Source organism: Porites lutea, chromosome 7, assembly GCF_958299795.1.
Source record: "Porites lutea chromosome 7, jaPorLute2.1, whole genome shotgun sequence".
Lineage (NCBI taxonomy): Eukaryota > Metazoa > Cnidaria > Anthozoa > Scleractinia > Poritidae > Porites > Porites lutea.
In genome coordinates this window covers 5,508,643-5,521,114 of record NC_133207.1, presented here as the reverse complement: position 1 = coordinate 5,521,114, position 12,472 = coordinate 5,508,643, and positions in this window count along the sequence as shown.

The window sequence follows — 12,472 nt, the reverse complement described above, 5'->3', positions numbered from 1 at the left end:
TCTTATGGTCTGTACTGTCGCAATTTGTAATAATCATTGCACTTTGTAATACCTGTCGCAATTTGTAATAAATTCATCGCACTTTGTAATACCTGTCGGGGGCGGGGCATACTCCCTCATATGGCCAATCTGGACAGAGCATTGTCCGTGTACAAAATCTAGACACACTAGACACAAAGGGAGAGAACGGAGGAGAAAGGAGTATCATTCCATCTTAAAAAAATTTCTTTCTTTGGGGCCCTCTAAGGCAAATACCGTGGGGATAGTAAAAAATTCTCCTTCCCCGCGTACACCACGTAAGACCTTGCAATTCTTCCGAGAGTGCTCAGGAGTACTTTTTACCACAAAATGGAAAGGATAATAAACCAAATCATCCATTACTACTTGAGTTACGCTATCTAAGGACAAAGACACAAAACCAACAAGGCAAAAAATGATACCCTATTTAAGTTCGAGATCTTCAGAGGTACTTACCTACCTAGTCCATATATGGGATTATCCCCCCCCCCCCCCCCTTAAGACTTCACGTGTCACGAGGCAAGCAAACTGAACATGGATTTGGACGACGAATGCCGGGTTATTCATGAATTTTCTGTTGTTAAATGTTGCTTTTGTTATTTAAGTATTTTGAATTCAAATATATGAAATGATTCATATCCTCAGTTTTGGTGACATGTCACAGGAAGTTTTATGTCTTTCATAAAAAAGCGATTCTCGTTGGTCACGTGATTAATCAAGGCAGGAAAATTTGTAACGGAAGACATGCATGTTTGACCAAAGAAAATAATTCGTTTATAACAAAGTGTGATGGAATTATTACAAATTGCGACAGCTTAGTTTATTACGAAATGCGATGGACAGTTATTACAAATTGCGACAGCTTTTTTATTACAAAGTGCGCACGGTTTATTGCAAATTGCGACAGGTATTACAAAGTGCGATGATTATTACAAACTGCGACAGTACATGGTCGCGTTTTCTTTAACATTATCGCGATTTTCCCCAACAACTCAACCACTCGCTAGCCTGTGTACCCCCCCTCCCGGCCGCTCGCGTGCTTAGGTTTTGCGTGTAGTAACTTTGCAAAGAAAAATAAGAGACTGCTCTCAGTCTAAAAAGTGGTGCAAAACTTGTGCCCCAGAAAAAAAAAATCATGCAGACATTGGTCTTATGAAAAAAATTCATGCATTGAAAAATTTTCACCCGCTCTCCGTTTATTTCTAATGGTCCGCCCCTTAGGCCTGGTTCAGACACCGCTCCAGGCATATGCTGAACCTAACCACAAGTAGCCCAAGCTCGAAATATGAGTATCGGCGAACACCGGCAATCTGCATCTACATCTATTTAGTTACTCTTCAACGTTTTACACATCAAGAAGAGTTATGTTTAGTTAAGGTAAAAAAAAAACACTGCAAAAACCGTGTACGATCAATCTTGCTGTCCTTGCTCAATTTCGGATCCAAAAAGATCGTGATCAGTCAAAATAGATCAAATTGAAAACGTCACAGTCAAGAAGACTTTTGCAGGGACTGATCAAACAACGTGAAATAGAGTTAAGTTGCGATATTTCGACTGGTCAATACCAGTCTTCATCAGGTTTATTGAGATATCACGAATTTACAGAAATATATATAGAGGATATTACACGGTGGCGCGAAGATATGAATTTTATTTTCGACAGAGTGGCAAAACAAAGCGAGTGAGTAAAATATTGTTTTTGTCACGAGAAAATAAAATTCATATCTTCAAGCCGCCGTGTAATGTTCTTTTTATTATATAGACAAAAAGATATCGATAAAATAATAGAGGGAAATGATCGAAATTACGTCATCGATAAACTCACGTGTGAGATTATGGAAAATAAACAACTCGGGTCCCGGATGTAGTTATTATGAATTTTACGAGTGGTATATTTTCCAGTAAAACACTCGTGTCTATATAATGAAGAAAAATAATGACCAGGAATTACATAATATGACGTGGTATGGTGTGGCTACTTGAAAAGACAAGATAACAAAAAAATAAAAGATATACCATAACTCTTTCAGGAAAGCGCGTGAAGCACACCTTATCCATAAAGCTAAGACAATTGAACCTCTGGGCATCAATAAACGTGATGAACTGTCATTATATATAGTATATCTTCTATTTTTTTGTTATGTTGTCTTTTTAAGTAGCCATACCTTGTCATATTATGTAATTTCCGGTCAATAAACAATCAATAAACCTGATGAAGACTGGTATTGGCCAGTCGAAATATCGCAACTTAACTCTATTTCACGTTGTTTGATCAGTCCCTGCAAAAGTCTTCTTGACTGTAACGTCTTCAAGAGTTAGGTAATGTTATCAATGTTGCGTAACATTCGAAATATAAGGATTTGTAAGGGTAAAAAACGTATCGTTTCCGTAACCTACAAAAATGAAAGGTTATCCATTAAAAAAACAAAAAAAAAAACAGCTTACCTTACATAAAACGTGTGTTACGTTTCTCCTGTGTGGTCCATGGGCCGATTTTTGGCCGTTTTATGGGTTGTACTGTAAACGGTTTTCTTTCTCTTTACATATAGAGAGAAAACCATGGACCACACAGTAGGTAGGTAGGTTACTGAAACGATAGGTTTTTCTCCCATACAAATACTTATATTTCGAATGTTATGCAACAATGCTGATGTTCGCCGATGCTTTAAGTACGGCAAAAGACCGGCGTCTTAATCAATTTGGCACGGCAGCTTTAGTGAGTTTGGTACGGCAAAGGCGTTAAGTTCGGGAGAGTCTGTCGAACGTTAGTCGAACTTAACGTAGGCTCGACACGCGGTGCGCCTTCTGAATCAGACGTCGGTAAATAAATCCCGTCTTTAAGGCTTTTTGCTTAATAGCATTGTTCGTCTCTCTTTGTCAGACAATGTGCGTTTATATGGGTAATCTCAGCAGCACTGGCAGGACGCTTAATAAGTGTCATTTATCTGTGCCCGGCACGCTGGTTTGAAAACAAATCTTCGTGAGGAGCCCAAACGTGCTCTACTACACTACCTGCACAAAATTAACTTCAGTCATATTTAAAAAACAAACAAACAAACAAACAAACAAAGATGCCGAGTTACAGGTGTATAATTAGGAAAAAGGAAAAGTGTTCACTTACATTGGAACTGCACTTGTGAAAATCTAACTTCCTTGACGCAGGTGTAAGTTTTGTCGCAGAACAACATCACTCGTTACGCGCTCATTATAGTTCAGGTATAACTGCGCATTGTTTTATATATTATTAAAAAAAAACTGTCAGATTTGACAGGTTTCTGACAGGTTTTCCTACCTTTTTTGCGTGTAGGTACGCTATGAATGTGGTTTGATATCCATTTTGCAGACGCGATTTGACAAGGTCATGATACTCGCCTTTTCCTAAGGAAACCGCGCACAGCACTACCCAACAATAATCAAAGTACATTTCAAATGCGACGCTGAAAATTCTAATTAGCTTCCTTTCTTTTAGAAACACGCTTCAATTAGTCTCGACGATATCTCTTACACCCTTAGCTAGGCTGTGACTCGAAACTCGAAAATATTTGTTGAAAGCCTCGGCAACTTCAGAAGTATTATTCATGGTTGGACTTTGAAACCTTCGATTGCAATTTCACTAATTACTTTCATTACTTTTAATTACGATGAATAATACGGTTGATGACCCTAAAAAAAAAAAACTCTTACCAAGTGCTGCGAATAGATACCAGGCTACCGTGGCAGATAAGGGCCACTTCCGCCTCTCGACTTCCGAGTTCAGACTTCCGACTTTTGATCATGATTCACGACATGTACTGTTATATTTATAAAGTTAGGAAAAGAGAGTTATATCAAGCAATTGAATTTTACTGGAAATTTTAACGCTGTGAATATATAATAGGGAAAGTTAGGCAAAATATGGTTCCAAAGGGGAGGAGGGAGAGAGGATGGTCCTTCCAATTTCAGTAATGAAATAATAACGGAAACTTTATTTGTGTTTTTGAATGTACAATTGTAAATCTCGCTACATATACATTAGCCAATTTACAAATGCTTCTCGTGATTGAATTATTCAAAAAGAAGAAGAAGAAGAAGAAGAAGAAGAAGAAGAAGAAGAAGAAGAAGAAGAAGAAGAAGAAGAAGAAGAAAAGAAAATCAAAATTGCATTAAGTCTGGGCTTTCCCAATTCCTATTTCTACAACAAAAGATGTAATATGTTGCTCCAGTGGCTATATTGATCGTTTTCTTGATTATATAAAGTTGCTGCTTTTTGTCAATTGCAATGTCATTCATCATGTCTAAGAACGTGGAGCATTCATCGGAGAAAACACCAAGAGAGCTCGTGGAGAGATTTAAAAATTTCACACATCTGTTATTTCTACTCATTTGATCAAGTTCAGATATTTTTCTTTTTTACGCACTGCATTGTTATTAAGGTTAGACTCGAAACCAACTGTTAATTCTTGAACATTTTGACATTTGGACTGGATTAGGAAAAGAAGATCTGGGCGATAATTTTCACCAGTTATTATTGAGGGATTCAGAAAACAATTAACACCGGCATAGAGTGAAGAGTGAACATTATTAAATTACAGGTTGAAGTGACTTGGCAATGAAGTTAGTGAATGAGTCGTGTCTCCAGGTAAAGCGATCAAGGTATTGTTGACAACCAGCGACAACATGAAGGAGCGATTCAGGATTAAGGCAAAAGGAGCAATCTGGACTTTGTGATAATCCCCAATAATAATAACCTTATAAAAAGCTGCACACAAAACTTCAGCAAAGAATTCATAAAAAGAAAACGTCAATATAAATACAAAATTCCGGCAAAATTCTTCGTAATTCAAAATTCTAAGAAATCACATGGAGTTATAAAAAATCAAGTCAAAAGTCTCAGTGGATGACATAAACGTCAATGCGCTGATTCAAATAATACCGGATACGTTTCTGATCCATGAGGCGAGATATAAATCTATTGCTGTTCATTTTCCGTATCAATTTCCCGATAAGAAGACGTAAACATTTAAAAGAAAGGAAACACATCAACAGTCCTAATAAATGGTTCCTTTAACAATTTCGACGTCAATATTAACATTCTTAATTTCACATGGCACTCTTCTTGTCCTAAAGCCTCCAAGACAAAACAACGCAGATCTCAAGAGTGCGAATGAGGTTCTGGGTCTGATCCATGAGATGGTTTTGGCATACTGCTCCCCTTTTTTGATGGCAATCAGCTGTGCTAAACGGCTATGATACATCAAGTACTCCTTCAGTCCCATTCCGCCAGTTGTGGTGAAGACCAAAGGTGTAAATGTTCCATGCTCGATTTCAAGAACTCTCCTTAAGTAGAGACGCTTTTCCTCGTTCTCATGGATACGATAAATTTGTTGTGGTTTTAGGTCCCTATACGATACAGCATTAGGGCAACAGACCCTCACATCGAAGAATGCTCCCAGAACCCACGTGCGTGGATATCTACCCTCGCATCCTGAGTTTTATTAGATCCTCTGTTCAAAATGTTCGCCGGAGATGTCTTGGAGGACTGGCTCGATCTCGACATCGCTGCACACCACACTCAGAAATTCAGCTTCGACATCTCCTAGCTCGTTGTAGCGTTTAGCAATAAAACCTCCTAGTTTGCAAATCATAGAGTGATCAACCGTAAAGGCCTCCCCACAAGCACATGTGGAGGGGATTTCTTCCACTGGTCAGTCGTAACGTAGTTTAACAGCATCACGGAACTCCCTCTTATTCAGGTTAAAGCCCAAATCCTGGAGAGGAGGCACTGTAAGCCATGCTGATGATCCCTTTTCTGCCACCAGATCTTCTAGCTGCTCGCTAAGTCTTTCTTAGTGCCATCTCCTTAATACGCTCTGCCCTGTGTTCGAGTTCCTTTAATTTTTTACTTCTTACCTCCTGTTGTGCTACTTTTAATTTGCGAGGGAATCTTCTGGTAACTGATGTGACTGGGATACAATTTGTTCAAGAAGGGGCTTTGTTTGTTGACAGGCGAAGCATATTCGTGCCAGTTTCTTCAAGGGAAGGGTTTCCCACGAGCATATGAGATATTGCATTCTCTAAGGACTCTAATAAATTAGAGCCATTAGCTTGTGGTTGAGATAGAGCAAATTCAGCTAACTAAGCTATGTCATTGATCCAATTGGTCACCTTGTTGCTAACATATTCGTCTAAATACTCCCTTGAACCTATTGTTGCCCCAAGGTGTTTCTGCCCTTGTACTGTTCATTTTTAATGGACGTGTCCTTGAAAGGTTCCCTGACACTTCTTCCTTTAATGGTTTTGCTAAATAACAGAGGGCAATGAAATGCTTTCCCACGGAACTCAACTGGTGACATTTTTGGGGCAGGATATTACACGGGTAAGGCACACGACTTGTTTTCTTGCTGTTAGATAAATGGTAAGCCATAGACCGAATGCAAATATGGCGGATCTCGCGGTCGGCCCGGGTCTAGTTGCGCGAAAGCGAGGCTAGGAGGCCTCGAGAGTCTTGTTTTGACTGCGCGTCTTAGCGATTCAGTCGATCATTATGGTTTCCTTCTAGTTGTTAGGTGCTTAAGAGCCATCAAAGAGGAGATTTAACTCCAGCAGAGACGCTAGTTGATTATCTTCGCTTTGCCAAGGTTCTTTACGAAGAAAGAAATGGATTCAAGCGATTCGGCGAGGCGAATGGAGGCACTTTACTACAGTTTACTATCAAGGAGTTAAAAGAACGAAAGTGTGCTCGCTCACGAAACTATTAGAATGAGTGAATAACTGAAAGATTCATGGTTCTGTTTCAAGTTTGCTTTGTCCGTTCTCTTGCCAAGGAAAGGTAAATATCCTCGAGAACGAGTGAATCCGCCGTCGCGACTTACCAATCTTTAGGCGCTGTCTGGGACACAACGACAGGCAACAAGGCCGAATGTTTTCACAGTCTTCACGATCCTGTGTTCAAGAGTTTGAGCAGTGCCATAAAAGAAGCAATTTTTGGGAAATTGCTGTTAGTTTATCTCGAAACCATTCGACAAGTTGCTAAAATAGATCACGCGCAAGGTCAAATACAATGCTTGAATACTTGCACGCTCTTTCTCTGCCAGCACCTTTTTCCTTCTTCTTACCTTCTTAGCGTGCAACGCTTCCTCTGTTAGTTTTTTCAATGCACTTTAGTCAAGGACTGTTCTTGAAATATGTCGCTTTCTTCTGGTTCTTACACAGATTCACAGGTCACGCTTGTAAGATTACCAGGCGGTTGTTATTGTTGTTGTTATATTTTAATGCAGCTGTTTTCAGCGTGAAATCTAAAAGATCTTACAGTCCACAGCGGATGCTCCCGTTCTCGAGAATGTTTACCTCTTGTTGGATAAATAAAAAAACATGAAAACATCTTGGAACAGCACCATCTGTTGTGAAAATCATTTCATTCAAACACTTTCGTGAGTCCTCTCATCTAAAGCAAGTGAAGCGAGCACACTTTCGCTGTAAAGTGCTTCCCATCGCCGCGCCGAATCGCATGAATCCTTAACTTTCTTTGTGAAAAGATCTCGAGAAAGTAAAGGCTATTCCAGCTAGAGTAAAATCTTCTTTTTGGTGGCTCTCAGGTATGCAACAACTCGGAGCAAAACATATCGATCGACATAATCTCTAAGACGCGCAGTCAAAACAAAACTCTTGAGGCCTCACTAGCCTCGCTTTCGCGCAACTAGACCCGGGCCCGCCGAGAGGTCCGCCATATTTGCATTCGGTGTATTGTAACTGTTTATCCTGTATCCCGTATTTAGTGAGCTTACTCTGGAGGTGAATATGGGGAACAGAATCGTCAAACGCTTAGCAAAGATTGATAAAGATTGCACCAGTTGAATGACCAAGCTCCGAATTCTTTCTTATAAATCCCACTAGTCGTGTTACAGCGGCTTGCGTAGAATAACCTTTACTGGTTCCCACAGAGGGGGGTAATTTGACTCTAGGCAGTTAACGAGTTGATTGTGGACAGCCTTCTTAAGAACGTTAGACACTAAGATAATAGGGATATGGGGCGATAATTATCCCCGCATATCGTCATGCTTGCCTGCCTTGAACAACAGTACCACCTTAGCTGTCTTCCAGTCACAAGAAACCCTTCCTGTGAGAAGAGACATACTGATGAGCCTTGTCAAGGAAAGGGTTATTTCTGCTGCACCGTTAGACACAGTTCTGTGCGAATGACCTCAATGATTGAAGGCTCATCTCTTTAAATTCCATTATATTGGAACTCGTCTTTGCCTGTGTCGTCATCATCATAATCAACATCGTCGTTAGAGCGATTTTCGCATGACCTTGAAATGAAAACAGGCGAACAAAACAGAAACAACAAACGAACGGAAATAGAGCGATTTGATTGGTTTATCCAACGGATGCAAACATGCGTGGCTTTTGGTGGGTTATTATGGTCAAGCGAACGCTCGGGTGAAAAAATATCATGCCTGAGAACTTTCTGGAAATCAACCGATACTTCGCTTTGACGTCATGCTGCAACATGAATGGTCAATCAGCAATACCTTCTCCATATTAGGGTTTTCTTTGGCGGGAAAACGAAGAGTCCATGTTTTGGTCTTTTCATCCATTGGCCGATAAAACAAATAACAAACACTTACCGAAACCATTTTTCAAGGTCATACGAAAATCGCTCTATCGTCAACTATATCCTCATCTTCTTCATTATTATCATTGATCATCTTCACCATTTATAATCATCATCATCATCATCACACTAATCACAATAAGTATCTTTTAGTATAAGTGTCGTGTTCGCCAGCTGTTTTTAATTACTGTTGGCTAATTATCAGATTACTATGTCATTGTCTTTTAGCGTGAATTTCTTTTAAAAATGGATGCAATATCAGTGATGGTCGGATTCTATCTGGGAACAAAAGCATCTGAACTTGTAAGTACAAACATTTATGGAGGTAATGCAAATTTTTCCTTCTAGTGTTAAACTTTTTTGTGTACAACTGACCGCAGTGAATGGCTTAAACATTTAATTCAAACAGAAAAGAAGACCTTCATATCTTCAAACAACCGATTAGATTGCTGAGGAATTGTTCACAAGCTGCGTTAACATCTTTGTATTATAGTCAGTACTGTTATTTGATACCATTATTGTAGCGTTTAGAATCGCGTAATTTCATCATTTTTGTGAAAAGAGCAGTAAAAGTCATTAAATTACAAGAAAGAAAATCTTCGTGTTACAATGCCCTCTGTTGTTGTAAAAACGAATAATTATATTGTCGTATGATTCTCTTACTGGGACAGTTTTTTAGACTTCCCCCATTTTCCTATGGTTGTCCCTTGGGATGTGTATTGTTATTCACATTTGCTTATAACCTGAACTGGTACAGAATGACTCTGCAACAGAAGATGATGACGAAGGTGATGACGATGATGACGAAGAAGTGGTCACTATTCTGCCGGAGGATAAATACCGCGTGGGTTCCTTGGAGAAGATGATCTCGGTCATGGCGGTGTTGGTTGAGGAATCGCGATGTGAAAGGTGTGTACAGTTACCTTAGCTGACTATTCTGTCGTTTCAGTAGGGTAGTGAAACTTCACCAGTTTCAGTGTTCGCCCTCTTACGCGGCATGAAAATAAACGGAATGAATGCACAAACCAGTTTATGGCTGTTTGAATTTTTAGAAACTGGTTTTAGCTTAGTGCTGACTAAGTGATTAATTTTCTTTGGTTTGCCAGACAACTTCATCTGTCAAAAAATGATTTAGCTGCACTTACTGGTGGAAAGGTGATTGTTGAGCGTCGTGTGTTTTGTCTACTTTACAGAATCTCTTTCGGTTTTTGGTTTTCACTCTTTAATATATACATGTAGCCAAGGCCAAAAGGGAAGCTCTCGAGGGATCTTGTAAGAGAAGGCTTCCTCAAGTAATTCAACTTTTGCCTTTAGCAGAACGTAAACTGAATTCTACCTTGTAAAAATGGACCTGAGCCCGCGATCAAATGAAAACTAAAAGCTGGTCAGCTGATAACTTTAAAAGATACGTCACCTCCATGAGTTGTATACCTGAGCCCCAGATACAGTTATGTGACAATGGTCAGCGGATACCTTTGTTTGACAGTTGTCAATTGACCATAACATGTCCAATAACAAGTTAAACATGAAAAGTATGCAGTATGTCTTACTTGGACTTCCAGCTAGCAAGTGTGCCCTTTCACATCCGCTAATATGAATGTGTAGACGTACGTACGAACGATTTTATAAGAACCAAAATTCTTGGAGGCATAGAGAACCAAATTTTCTTACCAATGGTGCTCCAGTGCGCCGGGGAGAGCTCCGCTATTAGTGTACTTGAATGATGAGTTAATTTTTACTTGCAGGGATTTCCATTCCTTTTCCAAGCCATTAAAGACAGCATCAACCTGCGCCACACAACGAACCTGATCTTCAGCCTGTGTCGATACAATGTCAAGCTCGCGGAAAATGTGAGTCAAAATTACTAATGTTTCGGATTCTTCCCACAATCAAGTAAAAAGGGACAGACTTAAAACGACTCTGCTACCGCTTATATCCACGGTCGTTTATTAGTAGGTTGCCTAAAATACGTGCAGTAGGTCCTCTCCGAGTAGCCCTGAGCCTCTGTTTCAAGATTAGGCTAAGTGCGAATGCAGTAATGTGAAAATGATTTTTCTTTTTATTCTCATGCAAATAATACTCATTTTCACAAGAAAGCTTTTGCTCTTTGCATCTTTTTGAAAATGAGAGTTATTGGAACTCGGTAATAACCTTTCCACGAGTGGTTTCGGCTCCACGAAATACTGTACCGATTGCAGAACATTGCGGAGGAGCCTCCAAGAATGTGAGCACAGATGCAGAAAGGACAGTAGCTCCCACTGAGCTTCAAAGCACTCAACATTGCACCAGAAAAACTGTGAATTAAAAATTTATCGTAAAGACGTTTAGATAAAAAAGGCAATGGTGCAGAAATGTGCTTTGCAGTTGCTTAAATTAGAGGTGGTTAATAATACAGTTCTTTCCATGTGATATACTTCTTTCAACGAATGTCTTTCGTAGAAAAGGGAAAAAAACGTAAATCTTGCTATATTTGTAATCCTTATTCAGGTATTTTGTCACTAGAATCTTGTCTTGGAAATCACAAACCTCTTCTTAAGAGAGCTTTAGCTTAACGTGAGTGTTTGTTTCAGATAATTTCCCTGTTGATGTCCTCGGTTCAGAAATTGCCACCAGAGGTAAGGAAAATGTTGCTTTTAGACTTTTGATGCATTTTAATGCAATTTGAAGGAGTGAAAAGCTAAGAGCGTCACCAGTACCAGTGGTCAGTGTTTGGCCTGAAGGCCGGTGTGCGCAGTAGTTCTCTACATCGTTCTCAAAACAGAAATTTTTAGGAGAAATAAGAGACTGTCTATTGTTTGATACCTTGACTGTGTGTGGTAACAAGTACGTGTATCAAGTTAAGCTTAAGGAATCCATGTTTATAAAATGAGAGAAACCCGACCCCAACCAGCAGGTGAAATACATAAATGTGACTCTCTCCCTGTAAGTCCCTTACTAACGTCACTAATTTAAAGTTTTAAGTGCACATAATATTGTCAATGCATTGTAACGAACTTAAAAACGTCGCGCGCGATTTAAATTCTACGGTGATGTCACAATATGTAACACTGAAGATGACGGATGTACCGTCAAAACGTGTCTAGTAAATTAAAGAAAGTTTTGTTTATGCGGCTGTCTTGTAATGATGATGATGATGACGACGATGATGATGACGACGATGATGATGATGACGACGACGACGACGACGACGACGACGACGATCATCATCATCATCATCATTACTTTGGTGTCAACGTAACAATCACATGTTTGCTTACACTTATTTATTGCCCCCTGCAGCAGTCGCATTCTTTCTTCAAGCTGTTGTCAATGTTGACAGAGATGCAGGGGGGTCCACCTGGAATGCCATCGTTTACTAACCTGACACTTGCTCGCATTTGGGAGGTAAGAGTTGTTGCAATTATTTACCAATTCTGTTAAAAAGTCTCGCTCACTTGTTTCTATTTTATCATAACACTTCTACATTTATTAGCACTTTCCTTTCCTTTCCTCGAAAAGTAGCCGGGGAAAATCCGCGTCCCCGGTCCGCGGCCCATACTGTCACCCCTGTTAGGTATTGTAGGTCCCCAAAGAAAATAGGCCTTAGCAGCTTCACCGATATGATACTCACAGTATCACCAACAGCACCATAGGAGTGTTTTACTACGTACTTTTCATTTGTATGATCACAATAACACAGATGAATGAAAGGTGACGGCTATCATGATTGCTCATCTCTTACTAGTCCCAAAATCGTTTGCTGAACACGTAGATGCTTAATATACTGAAACGATTATTTTCATGCTTTGGAAGCACGGTAAGAGTAGATAGGGACCTTAAGCAACGACGACGGCGACGTCAACGAGAACTTCATAGAAGCAA